Source organism: Sciurus vulgaris (assembly GCF_902686455.1).
Source record: "Sciurus vulgaris genome assembly, chromosome: 14".
NCBI classification, from domain to species: Eukaryota; Metazoa; Chordata; class Mammalia; order Rodentia; family Sciuridae; genus Sciurus; species Sciurus vulgaris.
In genome coordinates, this window is record NC_136475.1 from 74,832,498 (window position 1) to 74,853,228 (window position 20,731).

General features: G+C 38.4%; 1 protein-coding gene across 5 annotated transcripts in view; it reads right to left on the reverse strand.

Annotated features, from left to right (window-relative positions):
• The window catches only part of LCLAT1 (lysocardiolipin acyltransferase 1), a 191,366-nt gene extending 170,871 nt beyond the window's left edge, over positions 1-20,495 (reverse strand). The window contains exons 1-2 of one of the 5 annotated variants that reach the window (XM_079109977.1): positions 20,335-20,494; positions 4,421-4,589 (exon numbers count right to left, since the gene is read on the reverse strand). The gene's annotated coding sequence lies outside the window, so the exon portion shown is untranslated. Of the gene's footprint in view, positions 1-4,420; positions 4,590-19,787; positions 20,039-20,334 lie in introns of those variants that run through there. The other 4 variants (XM_079109975.1, XM_079109976.1, XM_079109979.1 and 1 more) reach the window with 4 other exon arrangements.
• Between the last annotated feature and the right edge of the window lie 236 nt (positions 20,496-20,731).

Here is a 20,731-nt window from a genome sequence, read left to right on the forward strand (position 1 = left end):
AGAGTGCTTGCTTTGCAAGAACAAGCCCTGGGTTCAATCCCGAGCACTGCAAAAAATAAAATAAAATAAAAAATAAAAAAATAAAGATGAAGTCTAGGGATGTAGCTCAGTGGTAGGGCACTTGTCTAACGTATGTGAAGCCCCGGGTTTCATCCGCAGCATAGCAAGTAAAAGAAAAAATAAAAAAATTAGAAGCTCACTGAAGTACTACATGTATAAAAAATCAGAAATAGTACAAATGTCCATCAACAGAGAAATGGCTAAATTATGCTATCATATAAAGAAATAATTTATATCCAGTTGAAAAGTGAAGTATATAAGCTGTCATTTAGAAGGCCAGCCATAATACATGAAGTGAAAAAAAGCAAATTACAAATAATAAGGAAATGATTCTATTTTTGCTTATGCAAAAAAAAATGAAATAAAAATTCTGTTTATGTAGTAACAGAAAATAAGTTTTCAAAAAACATCTTATAAAAGAAAATCCTAATAGTAAGTGAAAGAAGTAGGCTACACATTTGTGTAATTTAAAATGCTACATAAATAAAGGATATCAATTATCTGAGTAATGTGATTTTTTATCTGTTTTTAGATATTTCTTTCTCAAAACATTTTAACAATTAACGCAATTAAAAAAAAAAAAAATAGGTCCAAAAGACCAACAAATTATCTTACTTTTGAGTCAAGAAGAGACTCTAACCCTACAAAATGTCAAGAAAATGGACACAGAATAATGATGTAAGTTTCTGTACATGGAAGACTTATAAAAAAAAAGTGTGTGTGTGTGTGTGTGTGTGTGTGTGTGTGTGTGTGTGTACATCAAAACTTAATCTAAGAAATGTTACCTTCTTACAACTGGTTACTTTGAATGTGTTTATTCAAATGTTCCAGTACTAAAAATATTTTTGAACTTTTATAATTTAAAATTTTCTTTGGTCAGCTTAGGTAACACATCAAAACGTAACTGTCAATCATATTTGCAGCTTAGTTTTAAGTGAAACAGGAATAAAACAACTTGACCACCTACACTGGTCTGAAAATAGCTTTTGGTTCATTTCAAACAACCCTAGAACAAAGATTTAGCATAAATTCAATAAGTGAAAACCATATATCACAACTTTTTAAGACCTGTTTGGAGATGGAGTAGACCCCAGCTCCAGGAAAGATTCCCTCCAGCTTTCACCACCATGGACACTACCGTTGAGTATATACTGAACAATCCCTTCCATTCCATTTCAGTCATGTTCTTCCTGACCAGAAGGATCTTTCCCCTGACCACAATTCTCAAAATCCTACTGAGATAAGATAAAAGAAATAAAGAGGTAGAAAGGAGACACAACAGAAGGACAAGAAATTATAATTTTAAATTCTATATACTTCTCCAGGTCAGTCACACCCCAAGCCAATCTCTTTCCCAGGCCTGTCACTGCCAAATGTTTGGGAAATCTGTAATTCTTAAGTGTTACCCTAAATGCACCTATTTATGAAAATTACCTTGTGCACTGTTAATTAGCCCACCAATAAACAGATCAACAGAGAGATGACATTTTTAGGAAAGTTACAATTTAGAGAACTTTCCAATATTATCTATTGATCAGATAATGGAGATCATGTCAACCTGAGGTTCCTGAAAACAACCACACTGATGTCATTTCCACATATCTTTCCAGGCCCACCCCTCATCAAGTTTCCATTAAAAAAGCCTGAAAACTTCAACTGTCTCTCACTCTTGAGATGGCACACATTTCCCTTGAATGTGTATTCCTTGCTTTCCTAAATAAATCTCAGTGCCTCTACTGGTGCATGCTAAAATTCTGTCTCATCACATAAGCCAAGGGGCACATTTGTCCTGAGTGGGCCCGTCTCCAGGAACTCCTTAGATTCCTCTTCCATTAACATCTCTTCTCAGATGATACTACCACTTCTTCAAGGCCAACCTCAAAATAAACCTGAAATCTGCTATATGAAGCTGTTCCTCTTCTGAACTCTACAGACATTTAAATAACTGAACTACTCACTTGATCAGCATGTTTTATATTTGTATAGTGATTCTTTTCCTATATTCTGATACTTTACAAGGAATTGGAACATACATGTTCATCTCCAACATAACTTCCCAGAGATACAAATGAAGAAAGTTATCCAAAACACTAGAACAGTATTATTAGTTTAGGCCTGCTGAACTTCGGTGGGCTTTTAATGGTGGTCTAAGGAGTATGAGTTTTATCCTACAGTAAGAGAAAAAATTGAAAGTTCCTGAACACAAAAAGGATGTGATGAAAGTTTAATTTAGAAAAAGCAGGCTACCATTGCCAGATGTTACCACTGCTAGTAACATCTACAGCAAGAAAAGGTAGCTAGCTCAGCATAATAGGGCAAGAAACACTGAGTTCTCCAACACTTCCTAGCTCTGTGACCCTGGATCAGTTTTCCCTACCCACACATTGAGTGGTAAAACCAGACCTTACCTCATTGTGGTATTACATGAAATAACACATGCAGCACTTCACACAATGCTTGGCAGAGGGTAAACACACTGTACTCTGACAACAATTCTCTGACACGAAGTAGGTATTCTACAATTCAATTTAATTCTGATACTCACCTAGAAATAGCATCAAATTCCACAAGTTAAAGAGCAAGGTCCCTATCAAAACTGCCCTTAATTCAGGGATGGGGCTACAGCTCAGTGGTAGAGCACTTGCCTTGCACGTGTGAGGCACTGGATTTGATATTCAGCACCATGTAAAAATAAATATATTTAAAATTTAAAAAAAAAAAATATTTTGTCTAATTACAACTAAAAATGAAAAAAAAAAAAACTGCCCATAAGTCAGATTTTCCACACTCTCCAAACTAATGTCTGACTTGGTTATAAAAATTCAGGTTTCCCAAAATCTTTCTTCAGGTTCAATAATTTGTTATATTAACCCACAGAAACCAGTAAAAGCCCGACACTTAAACACGGTTTTATTACAAAGGACACAACTCAGCAACAACCATAGGGGCAAAGGTCTGGGGGAGAGGAGGAGAGACAAAAATTTCCATGCTCCCAGTATCAATAGACCAGTAATTAATAAGTGCACCACTATTACAGGCTGTTAATATTGGATTTCATTACCTTAACCTGATTGATAAGATCACCAGCCACATGACAGGACTCAATATCCAGTCCCTCCACCCTCCTCAAAGACTAGGAGGTGGGGCTGAAAACTCTAATTTGATCTTTCTGATGGGGGCTCGCTGTTCACTAAAACTACCTTTAAAAGCCCACCCAGAATCACTTCATTAACATAAATTCAGGTGTGGTCAAAAGAGACTGATTATGAATAACAAAAACCTCTCCCACCTCTCAGAAAATTCCAAGGGTTTCTGAAGCTCACTGTTGGGGACCAGGGTCAAAGATAAGATATATTCTTTATGATAATTACATATGCAATAAATAGAAGCTATTATTTTAGAAACCAACTAGCAGATTACTAAAAATAATGTGAGTATAAAGGAAAAGCACTGAAGAAGCTGCTGCAGGGCAGGCTGTCAATATCATCTATGAAGCTGATCAAGCCTGGACAACTAAATAGAAACAAACATACCCTGGTGGGACACTGAATATGAGATTAACAATGAATTTCGTTTTAGCCACAATGAGGCTAAAGGTTGACAGTCAGCCATGGACATTGGGCAGATGGGACTATGAGTCTGGAGATGTGAGAGGACAGGGCCAGAATCAGTCTCCACATGGATTAGATCCCCATCTCCTCCTCCAAAAAGCTCTCGAAAGGAGGATACCACCTAATGGTGTAACTTAAGTTGGTACATGCCTGTAACCATCCAATAAAAGCAAGTTACTACTACATGCAGTAGAGTAAGGGCTAACCTCTAGAACATTTTCCATTAATATTTTGAATTCTACACGAAATGGTATCTTTTCTTTTTTGGTGCCAGGAATTGAACCTAGTGGTGTCTAGCCACTGAGCAACATCCCCAGCTGTTTCAGTTTTTATTTTGAGACATGGTCTCTCTAAGTTGCTTAGGGACTCGCTAAGTTGCTGAGGTTAACCTTTAACTTACGATCCCCATGCCTTAGCCTCTCCAGCCGCTGGTATTTATTAATAGGTGTGCACTACCATGCCTGGTAGTATCTAATCCCTATAGATTCAAAAGGAATCATATGACCAAGGGCCAAACAGAAATGCTGGGTTTTGTTCTAGGATAGAAATATGCCACTTCATTTTCTATAACAGGAACTTACAATACATATAACAAATATTTACTTTTCAATGAAAAGGTATAGAGCAAGCATAGAACACTTCAACAATACAACATAAACAGGAACAACTACGGTCAATTCAAAAAGATTTGTGTCCAGATCCATAAAGCAAAATAAAAACCTCAAGCATGGAAACCATGACAGACTTACCCCACGCTTTTACAGTCCTGCTTTTAGAAAATATGTTTGGAAGGTAGAAACTGCCTTGCTAATGGTTCATGGGTTCAGAAGCATAACAGCTTATTTTTCTCTGAAATGTACAAATAATTTCATCCTTTTGTTGCCAGTTTCTGGGAGTCCCAATTCACTCTTTCAGAACCTGTGAACATAACAAATGGGAGAAAACAGAGAAAGCATAGTTTAGAGTCAGTGCACTAAGCCAGTCAGATGGTTCATGCTGTGTGGGTTATAAATGGACCCATGGAACTGGAACACTCAAGTACTACAGACTGGACTAATGAACAGGTAACCCAGGAAAATGGGGAGTGTGCAGGTCCTAGTGCTCAGGATGGGAGTGCCAGAATAGTAAGTAGAGCCCAGTATGTGTCCCACCTCTACAGGCTCCAGGGAGGCCGGGCTGAAATATTTTGGCTAGGTCCTTGGAGTGCTTCTCCCTGCCAGCAACACCCCTAGAAAGAATAAGAACAGCAAGGACAAAATCTGAACCCAGACTCCAACCAGAGAAGGAATGGGTAAGGGAAAATACCTCCCTATACTCTTTTTAAAACATAAAGGAGATAAAAGAAAGAGATGCCCTAAATTTAATTACAAGGGCTAGAAGATGGAGAGAGGAAGAGAAAACAAAAAGGCTATAAAACATTTTCATTTCACAAGCTGGAACCTTGATTTAATCCCATCGCTGATGCCCTGTTTACATATAAACTTAATGACTGTTATCCCCAACCCACCCAGAACAATTGCTTCCTCTCCTATCCCAAAGCTTCCCCATCTTGCATAATCATACTCCTCTATATCAACAGTCAAGGTCGTTTCAATGGAAACAATTTGTGCTGTCTTTCTCCAATTTTTCCTTATAAAAAAAAGTTCTTGGCTCTGGTTGGACATATTTCCAACTGCTACCGATTTCTGCTACTGGCAATTACTGAAACTTATCCCAGGACCTGGTCCTTTTTCTGACTAATATCTGTAATGACTGAACAAATCCTTTTAGCCAGAGTTGCCTCAGTCTCAACAGCTCTAGTTGAACATAGGGTTCTTTAAGTTTCAAAGATGGAAAGTGGGACCCAAAGACTTTTCTAAAGAAAGACACAGGCATGACCACTCTCCCCACGTCCTAGATCCTGATTCTAATGCCAAATTGCAAGGATAGTTTTATTCTGCATAAAACTTAACATTTTTAGTGAACAGACTGTTGGTTTTACTTATAGTAGTACTTAATTTCTTGGTATCAATATGAATATTACTCAGTTATAAATAAAGGTATCTATCTTTGGTGAACTCCTTAGGGTTTACATAGTAGACTTTGTATTAAGGCTTTCTTTCAATATTCTAACACAGTGATAGTTAGGAAAACCTCAGCTTGAACTGCCCAATTCACACAGTTTACACAGCCCACAGCAGGTCAAGCTCTCCCCTTGGATCACTGCTAATTTCTGAGGGACTTAAGTTCCCTCATCCTCTAAGGATTTCTTCTTCTAACACAACCAATTCATTAATTTTTTTTTTCAATAGTGTTGGAGATTGAACCCAGGGCCTTGCACATGCTAAGCAAGCTCTCTCCCACTAAACTACATGCTCAGCCCCTACCCAATTCACCAATTCTAACCCACTCCCACACACCATTACCTGGGTCAGAGGGAAGGGACAATTCAAGCAAGACATCTTTCCAATTCAGGCACCCCAAGACCCTGCTCACCTGAAACTGCCCTTGAAACTCATAAGAAGTTATCCCTAGATTAAACAAAATTCAGCCCTTTCTGGTTCCTACTCCCTGAGGAGCATGCCAAATCTATCCAAGTGCTTAGCAGCTCTAAAGTCTTCTATGATCCTCTCTCCACACTTTTTAAAGCCAAAAGATAGTAATAATTCTTTTAGTCACATTTCCGTCTAATGCTTCTTCCCAGTGCAAAGCCAGGAGTGCAAGGTCTTCTCATCCATATTTACTAAACTGAATTACCAGACTGCTGTTCCAAATGCTTACCATATCAAACCCTACACTGCCCTTTCTTAGAGTAGCAAGGTTACTGCGTAATAAAAATATCTTCCCCTCCAAAGGCAACTATTGTCAATTACTGCATTTTATTCTTTTCTAATTACTGCCAGTAAACCTTATGAACTAAAAACGAAGTGAAAAACTCTCTCTCTTTCTCTCTTTTTTTAAGATTAAGAAGCTAAGTTTCAGGAAGGTAAAAGTGGTTGCCCACATAATTCTTATAACAATTTTTAAAAAGTTCTTAGGCTGTATGAGGTTCTGTGAGAAGTATGTTACTTGCAACATCTATTTTAATCCTCAAAATAAGTATGGAAAGAAAATAGAACTGTAATCCCTTTTTATAGTGTGTAAACACACTGAGGTTAAAAAATAAAATTCCTGGCTCAAACTACAAGAATAAGTGCCACAGCTATTATTCAAGCCCGGTCAGACCATATTCAGAGTTCAAGCTGTTAAAGGATAACTAAAACAAACAAAATAACATGTTTCTCATCCAGAAATGAAAATAAATGACTTCAATTAATTCATTAATTGGCTGAGGAACAAATAAGATTTTCCAACTAGTTCAAAAAAGAATCCAAACAGCAAACACATACACAAGCAATGGAGAACACTGAGATAAATTCCCTTAACAGACACAAAACTGGCTTTTAGAAAAGAAATCAACTGTACTTCCAACCAATGAGATTCCTTTGCATGTCTAAGGACAAGAACAATTTACATTGCCATCAGTATTTCACAACTTAAAAACCTGTGAAATAAATCAAAAGCAATGAAAGCTGAAGATCCCAGAGAATGTGATAATCAGGAAAAGGGTTCTAACTAGCACTGAGGTTTCTACTGGAGGTACTTAGGAATTCTTTTGGTTCATTTCAGACTTTCATGAGTTTTCTTTACACAGATCTTAACCACTCTGCACAATGTCTTTTCTCTTCTTTTGGATCTTCAAGATCTCTGACAAGAGGCTGAGGGCATAACTCAATGGTAGAGAACGCAAGTTTGGAAGTCCTGGGTTTGATCCCTAGTACTGCAAAACAAAACAAAACAAAAAAGATCTCTGACAAGCACTAGAAAAAACTGAGTTAGTTCCCTCCATAAAACTTATCTTTCACAAACACACACTATGCCAAAAATTTAATTTATTGTGAATTTACACCTACATGCAGAAATAAATTAGGTCCCTGGATGGTCAAGCCTCTTGGAAAACTAAAGAGGGTTTGATTTTATTGAACAATGATTTGAGAAACAAATCTCTCTGGAGAAAGAGACACAGTTAAACTGTTACTTTAAAATAACTAATGGCAAACTAACTTAATGTCTTAGCCAATTAAGTATCTTAACTTCTACCCTACGTTTTCTTCAATAAAAAGGCAAACCCAACCCAATTTCCACTTTCAGCAAGATCAAGCAGATGGACCTTTTCCTACTGCTCTAGGCAACCACAACTGAAAGGACTGGTGATTACACATAAAACAAACATGAGAAGACTGAAGGTGGAGAGAAGGCAGGCCAACCAGGGACTTGGGATCCACAGAACATCACTTTGGTGAGTTCCCTGGTTTTCTTTTTGCCTCATATACCAGGAAGAGCTGAAGAAGCCAGGAGTGCAGAAAGGTAAATGGGGGAAGTCAAAGACCACTTAGGTTCAAAGGACTAAGAAAAGAGCAGCACAGCAAGACAGGAAACTTTCAGACAATAAACTGAATTCCAGTCCAAAAAAAAAAAAAAACCACAGAAAAACTGTGGTCATGATAGGAAGCCTAGTTTCCATCCTGTCAGGCTGAAAGGTGCCCTAACTTACCTCCTAATTTTCTCCAACCCTTGCCCTGCACAAAGTGACTTTGGAAACCACCTGCTGAGTCTCGATTTCTATCCCACTGGTAGTAGGGACACTCTCATTTATCCCATTAGAGTGGTATCAGAGAAGGCCTAAGCTTTTACCCCTGCCCAGGGGTAAGAAGACCATCCCCTCCCAGTGGCCATGTGCAGGATAGTAGTGAGACAGGGTTCAATCAGTGGAGGCCTGAAGAGGAGCTGAAAATCCCACCCCTACCCTGCAGTAACCAAGAAGTCCTGCTTTGTGTTAGTGGACCAGTTTCTCAAAAGCACAACCTAACACAAATCACCCAAAATTAAATATATAATTTGAATAGTCACGTAACTATTAGGAAATTGAACTCATAATTTAAAAGTTTCAAAAAAAAAAAAAAAAAAAATCTGGCCCAGATCATTTCATCAGAGAATTCTACCAAATGCTTACAGGAGAATTAAAGCCAACTCTACATAATCTCTCCTAGGAAACAGAAGCTGAATTGGAAGCACTTCTCTATCCGTTTTATGAAGTCTGTATTATACTGATGCAAAAATCAGAAAAAGACTGTGCAAAAGAAAGAAATCTATAGACTATTACCTGAATACAGACACAAAAATCTTCAACAAAGTATTAAAAGAATTCAACAGCATATTAAAAATTGAATTTAAGCAGGGATGCAAAGTTGGTTCATTCAAACATCAATCTAATCCACCCGAGAAAAAAAATAACCACATAATCATACCAAGTGGTACAGAAAAATGATTTTAAAATAATCATTACCTGCTCATGAGAAAAACTCTCGGAAAATACTACAATAAAGGGGAACTTTCTCAAGTAGATAATGAGCATTTAGAACCTACAGCAAATATTACACTCAGTGCAATATACGTAACTCCCACTATCAGAACATGGTAAACAAGTTCATTCTTACCACTTTAATTCAATGTAGTATTAGAAATTCTAGCCAATGCAAGAAGGCAAGAAAAGGAAGTAAGTCACACATAAGGGAAGGGTCCCTGTCTGCAGATGACATGATGGTTTACACAGACACTCTCAAGAAATTTGCCCTGAAAATCTCCTAGCACTAAGTGAGTTCAGAGAAGTTACAGATACATGATAAACACTAAAAAATCAACTGTATTTCACACAAAAAAACAACCTACAGAGTAGGAGAAATGTTTTGCAAATCCTATCTATGGTAATGGATTTTGTATCTAGAACACTGTATATGGAGAACTCCTATGACTCAATAATAAAAAGGTAAATAATCCAATTAAAAAATGGATAAGGAATCTGAATAACATTTCTACAAAGAAAGGGTAAAAATGTAAACAAGCTTCACATAATTTACCATGAGGCAAATCAAAACCACAAAGAGGTTTCACCATACATCCACCAGGATGATGCAACTTCTCTACAGTGGCATTGATCAAAAAGACAGATAATAACAAGTGTTAGGGGAGTGAAATGAGAACCTTTAGGCACTGCTTCTGGGATAGTAAAATCATACAGCCACTCTGGGGAACAGTCTGGTAGTTCCTCAAAAGAAGGAACCCAATGACCCAACAATTCCAATCCTAGATATATATACAAGAATGAAAACTTACAACTACATAAAAAAACTTGTATATGAATGTTCATAGCAGAATTATTCTAAATAGCCAGTAAGCGGAAACAATTCAAATGTTCATCAAGTGATGAAGGTTGTAAACAAAATGTGGCACATCCGTATAAAAAATTATTTGGTCACAAAAAAGTATGAAGTACTGTGATACATGATACCAAATGGATGAACCCTGAAAACACCATGCTTAGTAAAAGAAGTAGTGGAAAGACACTACATATTATATGACACGCACTTAGAAGAAATGTCCAGAAGAGGTACATGTAGAGAGGCAAAGTAGACCGGTGGTTGCCTAGTGCAAACGAGAGTTGAGAGGAGGGAAGGAGAATTAGGTGTGATTTCTAATGAATGTGGAGGTTTGGGGTATGATAAAAATGTTTTAAATTAATTCTACCGATGTTATACAACTCAATGAATATACCTAAATCTGAGTCAGATCTCTAGCTGGGTGCTTTGTAGAAATTGACAAACTGATTCTAAAAGTTCTATGGATTTGCAGGAACTCAGAACATACAAGACAATGTTGAAAACAAAGAACAGAGTAAGGCTCCTACTCTCTGTTTTTGAAACTTACTACCAAACAATGGTAAGGTATTTGGTATTGACATAAGGATAGACAGATCAGTGAAACAGAATCGAGGATTCAGAAATAAATTCATGAGTCTATGCAACCACCACACGATCCAGCAATTGCACTCCTGGATATTTATCCCAGAGAAATAGCATACAGTCACACAAAAACCTGTACACAAATGTTCACAGCACCTTTAATCCTAACACTCAAACACTAGAAATAATCCAATGTCCTTCAATGGGTATTTCCATATGAAGGAATATTAAGGAGACTAAGGAATACTAAGGAAGAAAAAAAGAACTATTGATTCATGCAATCGCTTCAATTCCAGGAAATTATGCTAAGTGAAAGACACCAATCCCCAAGAATTGCAAGCTGTGTAACTCTGTTTATATAACATTCTTCCAATGACAAAATAAAACATTAGATTATTATAATCTATAATTATAGATTCGTGTTTTACCAGGTCAGGGAAGGGAGAGTTTGTAACTAAAAAAGGGCACAATAAGAAATCCTGTGACAAGCTGGTGCCATGGCGCACACCTATAATCCCAGCAGCTCAGGAGCTCAGGAGGCTGAGGCAGGAGGATTCCAAGTTCAAAGCCTGTCTCAGCAAAAGTGAGGTGCTAAGCAACTCAGTGAGACCCTGTCTCTAAATAAAATACAAAATAGGGATGGGGATGTGCCTCAAAGGTTGACTGTCCCTAAGTTCAATTCCCGGTACCCCCCCAAAAAAAGAAATCCTGTGACAAAACTGTTCTGTATCTTGGCTATCAATGTCAGTGTCCTGGTTGTAATGCTGTACTATAGTTTTGCAAGACATTACCACTGGGAAAAACTGAGCCAAGGGGTCACGGGATCTCTTTGTACTATTTCTTACAACTGCATGGGACTCTACAATTATCTCAAAATAAAAAGTCTTAGAAAGAAAAAACAAAAGTTCCTAAACATTACAGTTTAACAAAACCAAATAAACAGAATATTACTCTTTTCTTCCTTCCTTCCTTCTTTCTTTCTTTCTCTCCCCCTCCCTTCCCTCTTTCCCTCCTTTCTTCCCTCCCTCCCTCCCTTCCTTGCTTCCTTTCGAGATGCGGTCTTGCTATGTTGCCCAGATTGGTCTCCAACACATGGTATCAAGTCATCCTCCTGCCTCAGCCTTCCAAGTGCTGGGACTACTTCCAAGTGCTTGGCTAAGGCCACTGCACCAAGATCTGATTACTACTATATTCTAAAAGGAGAGAGGTAGGACGAAGAGGAAAAGGGAAAAGAGAAAGGAAGAGAGAAGTGGGAAAAGGGAGAGAAGGACAGGGGAGAGGGAGAGAAGGGGAGAGATTTTCAAACACTGTGACTTTAGGAAATCAAACAAGTTTCTTTACCTGTAAAGCACAGATTAATAACCAATACTGTGGTAGGCTGAATAAACCAAAATATACCCATACCCCAATCTCTGAAAGACATAAGTGTTACTTAGGTTTGGGGGAAGACTTTTTCGATAAGTATCAAGTATTTTTGCAATGGGGAAATTATTTTAAAATTCAGGGTGGACCTTAAATACAATCACATACAGTATATCCTTTTAAGAGGGAGGCAAAGGGAGACTTGATCGCAGACAGAAGGGGAAAAGGGAATGTCACCATAGAGGCAGAGGCTGGAGCGATGCAGTTATAAACCAAAGAATGCCAGCTGTCACCAGAGATTAAAAGAGGCCAGGAGTGATTCTCCTCTACAGCCTCTGGAGCGGGCACAGCCCTCCTATACTTCCATCTCAATTGATACTGATTTCAGAATTCTCATCTCCTGAACTCTGACTAAATAAATTTCTGTTGTTTTAAGCCACGATGTTTGTGATAATTTATTATAACAGCCATAGGAAACTAATAATATAAATATCTATCCATCTCCTAGAAATGCTGTGAAGAGCTAATAAATACATATGGAAAAGGTCCCTGAAGAGTCTACAGTACAACGGAAAATCAGACACAATTCTGGAGTTCTTAATTCAAACTAAGAATATAACAGCCCTAATTTTTTTAAGACTTAAAGAAATTCCAGATAAAAAATAAATATAGCTTTGGGAACACTTACATCTAATATAGAATCAGTTCCCTGAAGATCACTCAATAGACAAGAACTGTTTATCAGAGTTACAAAAAAGAAGAGTCAATCTTGATTAACTCTGACTTCTAGTACATTTCTTCTCTGAAGGAAAGAGAAGCTCAATTGAACTGGTTTCATGACCACCATAAATTTAGCAAAATGAGGTCATTCTGGCACTGCCTGGACTATTCTAGATTATTTCAATCCTCCTGTTCTTTCACTCATTCTTACAAAACAATGCAAACATAATTCTTCCTTTACTTTACTCAAGTGTCTTAATAAATAACCACACTTAAAATATGACTTAAGCTTAAATTTAATTTAACTTAAATCTGTAGTTTCATTATATTAACTATTTATTGTAGTTATATTATCCCAGTAATTCACAAACTCTCCAGTTTGAGCAACACATCACAAAATATCATTGTTTTTTCTTATAAACCTGGTAATATATTTTACTGAATTCCATGACAACATAATGGAGACTACAAGAGTAATAAAGACGTGAAAACAATTCTGACAACACATGAAGGGGGAAACAACAAAAAAGGATGTCCCATTTAAAACATCTAAAACATCATGGGGCTGGGGTTGTGGCTCAGTGATAAGAGTGCTTGCCTAGCATGCATGAGTCACTGGGTTCAATCTTCAGCACCATATTAAAAAAATAAACAAATAAAATAAAGGTGTTGTGTCCATCTACAACCAAAAAAAAATTTTTTTTAAGTTTCCTTCTTAAAAAAAAGGAGGGGGGAACTACCACATCATTGTCAGAATCATCCAATCAGCCACAAAGTTAATGTCCAGCAAGAATATTCAAAAATTTTGGATATAACTTGCAATATAAGACACGCTCTTGGACTGGGGAGATAGCTCAGTTGGTAGAGTGCTTGCCTTGCAAGCACAAGGCCCTGGGTTCGATCCCCAGCAACGCCAAAAAAAAAAAAAAAAAAGACACGCTCTTATTCAAATAATCCCTTACTTTTAAAACCATAAAAGTATAGTATATTTTAAATTTATATCGCTTTAAAACAAGCATGAAAGCACAGCAGTAAGAGCATAACCTCTGAAACTAGAACATCTAGGTTTAAATCCGTGTCATTTAATCTCTTTGGGTATCTGTTTCCTCAAAAGGAAAATGAGGATAATACTAGAGCATTATTCCATTATCTCATAATGGAAGTTATAAGGATAAAAGGTGTTAAACTTCATACAATGGAACCTGATACATAATAAGCATTTGGAAAATATTTGCTATTACCTGCCCCCTCCACCCCAAATACTGGGGATAGAACCCAGGGCATTCTACCATTGAACAACATCCTTGGCCCTTTTTGTTTTACTTTAAGACAAGGTCTCTGTGATGGTTAATCTAAATTGTCATATTGATTGGATTAAGATATGCCTAAAATTAACAGGCTTCTGGGTGTGTCAATGAGGGTGTTTCTAAGAATGTTTGGCATGTGGAACAGCAAACTGAGGAAGAGATTCACCCCAAGTATGGGCAGCAGTCTAACAGGTTGAGGGCCTAAATGGAACAGAAAGTTGGAAGAACAAGGAAGTAGGCACAAGCTCAATTCTTCTTGAGTTGATGCTTTGACTGCTGTTAGGATCACCTGAAGACATTGGACTCCAGTTCCTTTACTCTGTCCAAAGTAGACTACCCAGCAACTCTCCAGGGAGTTTCCAGGCCTTTGGACCAGACTGAGGCTACATCATTAACCCCTCTTATTCTGGAGTTCCAACTACTTAGGCTGAGCAGCTACTGGTTCCTTCAACTCTCCAGCCTGCAGAGAGCCTGCAGACTGTCCAGCTTTCAGTGATGTAAAGCAATCTAATATATCACCTTTTTAATAATTGTATGATGATATATACATGTATTATTAAATACATATAACTATTAAAAAGGTGATATATTAGATTGACTTACATAACTGAAAGAACTAAAAAATATAAATATATTCTGTTAGTTTTGTTCCTCTAGAGAACACTAATATAGTCTCACTAAATTGCCCAGGCTGGCCTTGAATTTATAACCCTCCTACCTCAGCCTCCCAAGTAGCTAGGATTACAGGCATGCACTACCAAGCCCATCAGGTTAGTGACTGTCTATTAAAAACAAAAGGTTATCATTACTACCTAAGTCTTACCCAACTCTGTTCCCATCGCCAAGCTCATGGCAAGTATCCAAAAATGTTTAAGTGAAGAAAGATTTTGGTGTTCAAGCTACTTCTAGTTTCCATCATTTTCTCCCTAACTCCACAAAGGTAAATTTTTATTTAAAGGTCACACAATATAAGGATGAAATCATTACAAGAAAGTAATTATATTATTTACCGGACAGCAGAAAAAGTCATATCCAAAGTGCCTTTCCCAAGACTCCTCCAGGAGAGTTAGAAACAATCCTTTTGCTCCACACTCCCAGCTGTAAGAACCTCTGCCACCTCTCCTTTCTCTTCCTTAATCATTCTCTCATTCCCATCTTTCATCACTAGCAGATACCAGCTCACCCAAGGAAATTAACTCTCTGTACAAACATAACATGGATATGATCTCTTGAGATAGAAAACTAAGGGAAGAATAAGTATTCTCTTCATCTGCATCCCTAGAAACAGTAATCCACTCCTCTGAAGAAGTGAACAAGCTTTCAGAAACCTTAATTGTTAAACACTGTGGACAGAATGGTAATTCATCTAATGTTAGCTTTCACCCATGGCCACCTCTCAGATGTCCTTTCCATTTGCCCTCCTGTTACCACCGTAGACCCCAGAGACCTATTGCCTTTCTAGGGAAACACGTGACTGAAGGCTTTTGGGGGCATTACTTCGACCTCACCAATACACAGTCTCACCAAAGGTTCTTCTTAGCTCCATTATTGCATTCAAAACCTTGCAGCCAAAGGAAGTACAGACTTTCCTTGCTATCCAAGGACAATCAGCAGAGCAAGGGAAAAGGCCACACAGCAATTCCTCTTAAACAAGGTCCATCAGAATGATGAAAGAGTTGATGAGAATTTTCTCAAAAAATGAAACCAAAAAAATCAACTTTTCAAAATGTATCAAGTATTACATTGATAAAAATATAGGTTATTCTTGCAATTATGCACTAATTCTTAAAACAAGGAATGAATAAATTGATGGAGGGCTTGGAGCACAATTTTGTAACCAATCTATAAAACAGCATGATATGACAGCTTTGATTTCACATTTGCCTTTTGAAAGATGATTATATAAAAGTCATTTCAGAACAAAAAATTCTGTATTTCATCATTTTCTCTCCTAGATCTTCTAAAACTCCTTCCAAATTCCTTTAAAATACATCTCTCAACATCATCGCTGCTGGTTTTCCTCATCAAATTAACCAGTCTATCATCTAGCACGGCCATATTCTTTTTACACTTCTTTATCATTATTATTATTATTATTATTATTAAAGCACAATGTATATATGCTAAAGTACACAAATAGTAGATGTGCTACTTAAGTTTTTCCATAGTCAGATGCCATTTTACATAGTTATATTCCAAGACAGACTTTTTTCCATCATCCTAGAAGGTTCTCTTCTGCCTCTTCCCAGTCATTACCACCACCACCCAGAGTGACCATTATTCTGACTTCCATCAACAGTTGTTGTTTCTGAACTTCATTTAATGGAATCATGCACTATGCAATCTTATGTCTGCCTTAAATAGCCTATGAGATCCCTCCATGTTGACGTGTGTTTTGTAGTTCATTCTCTTTTATTGCTTTTGTAGTGATTCATTTATATCACAATTCATTAATTCATTCTGCTGATGTGCATTCAGCTTGTATCTAATTTGGGATTATTCCGAATACAGACACATGAGCATTCTTTCATGCACTTTTTCTAGACACATGCATTCATTTCTCCTGAATATACCTAGAAATAGAATGAATGGATTATGGATTTTCCAAAGTGATTAAACCATTTTATACTCCAACCAACACCATCTATGAGATTCAGGTGATCTACATCCATGCCAACATTAGCAATGACCATATTTTTAATTTTAGCCATTCTGGAAGGAATACGAGTATCTCATTATTGTTTAATTTATATTTCCCTGTTGACTAATAATGTTGGGTATCTTTTTATAGGCATACTGGTCATGTAGAAAGTACCCTTCAAGTTTCATCTTTTACCTAAATTCTTTTTCTTACTGATTTTACCCACATATAAACATACATATTCTGAGTATAAGGCCTTGGTCAGATATATGAATTGCAAATTTCTTCTTCTGGCCTATATTTCGCTCTTCATTCTCTTAACAGTGAGGTGGAGGGAAGTTATCAATTTTAATGAAATGTGAAGGCAAACTGATCAATAATTTTTACAGTCATTGCTTTCTGAGTCCTTTTAAAAAATCTCTATCTACTCACTTATTCCTTGATTTATGCTTATGGTTTGAGAAGTTCTACACTATATTCAAAATTCATGATATACTGCATCTTTGAAAGGTTTGTGATTTCATCTTGCTGTGGATTTGTACAACATTCATATTATGTTGTTAGGTATAGGATAACTACTATTATAAATGTTGGGTGATTCACTTTATAACTAGAGATGTCATCAGAGATTACTTCCATATTAAAATCACTTCTGTACAAATATTAAGAACCTAATGTAAAATTTTAAAATTCTAAAGTCCATCATCCCATAATTTTCCCCCAAACATACCTTAGATAATTCTCCCCATTCCCTCTGAACTCAGTCATGAAGAACCCCTGCTGTATCCTTTTTCCTCAAATTAATGAAAAACAAATTTCCAATTTCCAAACATAGTTACAAAACAAACTAACTTTACTCTGGCCACTACTGACCCAGCAGGTGTTCCACCTCCTCCACCTGGGCCTCTTCACACCCAATCCATCTTATACTCTGCTTTCAAAACATGTGGAATCTGAACTTTGTTCTGCCACAGTTGATGACCTGGTTTACTCCCTCATCAACTCATTTGGCATATGAAACTGTCCTTAACTGGTCTCTTTCTTATATTCTGCCTTTCACCTTGTCACAAATCACCTCTCAAGAACATAATCTTGATCATGTTACTCATCTAATCCTTCTTCAGTCCTTATGTCCACAGGATAAAGTCACTCTGTAAGCCAAAGATACACAAACTAGCTTCTGTCCCAGAAATGCCTACAACCCTCTCATATGACCCTCATAAGACCTCTCACTCATCCTGGCTCCACATTGCTTCCTCCAACTGCCAGAGCCCACTAGTTCCAGTCAGTTCCCTTCCTCTCTTGGCCAGGTCCATCCCAGCAGAAGCAAGTGAAGCCTTTTATGTGTACCCACGGCTCTCTGTACCCACCACAGCAATATTTGAGTTCTCAGGACACTGTATTAGTTAATCATTTATTTGTTCGTCTCATTCGCTAGTCTTCAAATTTCTGGACTTGGGTTTCTCCTTGAACTCTTCAAGATAAGATCGGGAATTAATCTTCACATCCCAAAGTCTTAGCAAGACTACTACAGAAAGACAGAAAGGTTCAAAGAAAAAATAAAATGTCCCCCCAGTCACTTTTACCCATGCTTTTTATTTTTCCTATAAAAATTAGCAATGAACCTTCTTAAAACAATTTTTTAAAAGTACCCAGTACTAGAGATTAAACCTAGGGTCTTATGCATGGGAGGCAAATGCTCTACCATTTAGTTACATCCCCAGTTCTTTTTATTTTATTTTGAAACTATGTTGCCAAGTTACCCAGGCAGGCCTAGAACTTGGGTCCTCCTGCCTCAACCTCTCTAGTAGCCAGGATCACAGGTGCCATCATGCCTGGCTTTTTCAAAGAATTTCATCAAAATTAAAATATTAATTATTTATTTGTGCTTCCTAGTAGAAATTAGTCACACTTCTTTGTTTTAAACTACTTTTTAAATAATAACATCAAAAGTAGAATGAATATACCACTTAAGCAAAGTAACTGTAGTCATCACATAGATCATTAGTAGATGCCAACTGAATGAATCAATTATTATTTAACAACTAAAAGATCACAGACAACTATTCCCTTGAAAAATCTGTTCACTTATTTCCCCTTAACACATAAATCTGAATACAAAGAGAAAACAGGCATAGAATTTGCAAACATAAGCTTAAATATAATCACAATAGTAGTTATGCAATTTGGGACAAAATTACTTAACTTCGATGTGTCTCACTTTCCTTGTCAGTAAAACAAAAATGGTAACCTCACAATGCTGCTAGTTGAGAGCATGTAATAAGGCCCTGACACAGTGCCTGGCTTGTAAGTGCACAATAATAAATGTCAACCCTTATCACTGTGCTTTTAATTTAAAAAAAAAAAAAAAATCCTTTTACATACACTCTCTTTTCCCTCCCTCACAACAGCACAATGAAATTGTCTGGGCAAGAAATGCTAGACCCTTTTCAGAAATAGGACATCCAACAGAGAAGATACAATGATTAACATAAGATATGTTAAGGCAGAGTTTGAACATAATCACACATAACCTTCACCCCAGAACAAACTGACCAAATCTTCAAAGATCCAGTTTGGAAGAGTCTCTTGGGGGTTTCCCCATTGTTTCCTTCCCACCATTTGCTTAAGTTAAAAGGTAGAAGCAGCCTCACTTTTGCAGTGCCTGACTCACAGTGGGCACTTTGAAGACTGAAACACAAAATGCTACTGTGCTTCTTCAATTACAGAACAAGGTATTCCACAAAACTCAAGCCTGTCACCAAATACAAAAATCATTTAATATGGTTTTATCTGTCACATAAAAGTACTACTTAAAAATTAAAACTAAAAAAATTTTATTTTCTTTAACTCGAAAATATACAATTTTTGCATGAAGAACTTTTGATCAAGGCAGTTTTAAAACACCCAACTAGTTATACTTCATGACATGTATCTTTGCCCAAATAAGTGATGAATATGAATAATATTTCATCTGTGCAATATTTTAATCAACGCTTGTCTTAAGTACTTTGAGTTTAAACTGAAATTCACTTCCCCAATCTTTTCCATATAAAGTCATTCAGTGCCTAATGAATACAGTAATGAACTTCAAAAGCCCATGCAATGCTGCCAAGACACAAGCCTGAACCCAGGAAGCCGTCAGAAAGCAAAGGACTCTACAATTACAAATAAGCGCCTTATCTTTTTAATCTCTTCAAATGGGTAGTTAAATAGGAAGATATATGTTAAAGATCAGACTGTGACATCAGCCTCCAGCAAGGCCTACCTTTACTTTCGTGGCACTGCCACGCTGGCAACTACGACACACACCTCTTTAAACAAAACAGCTGCAGCCCCTGCCCTCTCGCCCAAGGCTGGCACGTGGCAGCCACTTGGGACGTTTGTCACAGGGGATTTAAGCGGGGCATGCTCGGGTTGTTTCAGTCAGTGCAGCTCCCAGAGCGGCCGAGGTCTGGGAACGAAGGTACCCATGCTCCTTCAGAGAGCAGCAACGAAGCACCCAGCCCTGCCCGCCCCGGGCCCCCTCGCCCTCGCCGCCCTGGCTCGCGCGGCCCCTCGGCTCCAGACGCCTCCGCCAGGCTCTGGGAATCGCTAGCCGGAGTCTCCTCAAACCTGAGCGGGTGAAACGGCCCCCAGAGCCGGTACTCCAATTCCCGGCGGAGTGACCATCACCTGGGCAGCAGCCCGGGGGAGGCCCGCGGCTCGTGGGGCGGAGCCGGGGTTGCAGCTCCCCCTCCGTCAACTCGGAGATCCCCCGGCCGCCGCCATTTTCCCCGCACCCTAACCCCCACCTGCCAATTCTGGCCTCCCACCTGTGACTAGCAGGGGACGTCGTGCAACGCCGCAGGGGGCACGTGGACGAGCCAGGGATTCCGGAGGGGTCAAACCTCGGGGCAGAACCCGCCGCTAATTCATCCCGAAGCGAGGAGGTGCCCGGCGGTCGCCCTAGTAATGCGTCCCGCCAGGATCCATCCTGATTGGCTGCGGGAGCCCTGACGCGACGGCGTCCCCGGTTGCGTGGGAAGCCCGGGTCTCCGGCGCCCCGCCCCTGCCCCGCGGCCAGGGGGCACCCCGGGCGTCGGTCTCTGAGGGTTCCTTTAAAGGGGCCACACGACTTTCCTGCTCTTACCTGCTGCTGAAGAGGGCGGAGAGAACCGTGGGGTGCGGAGGCGAGAAACCGAAATAGGAATTCAGCGGAGGTTTTGCCCA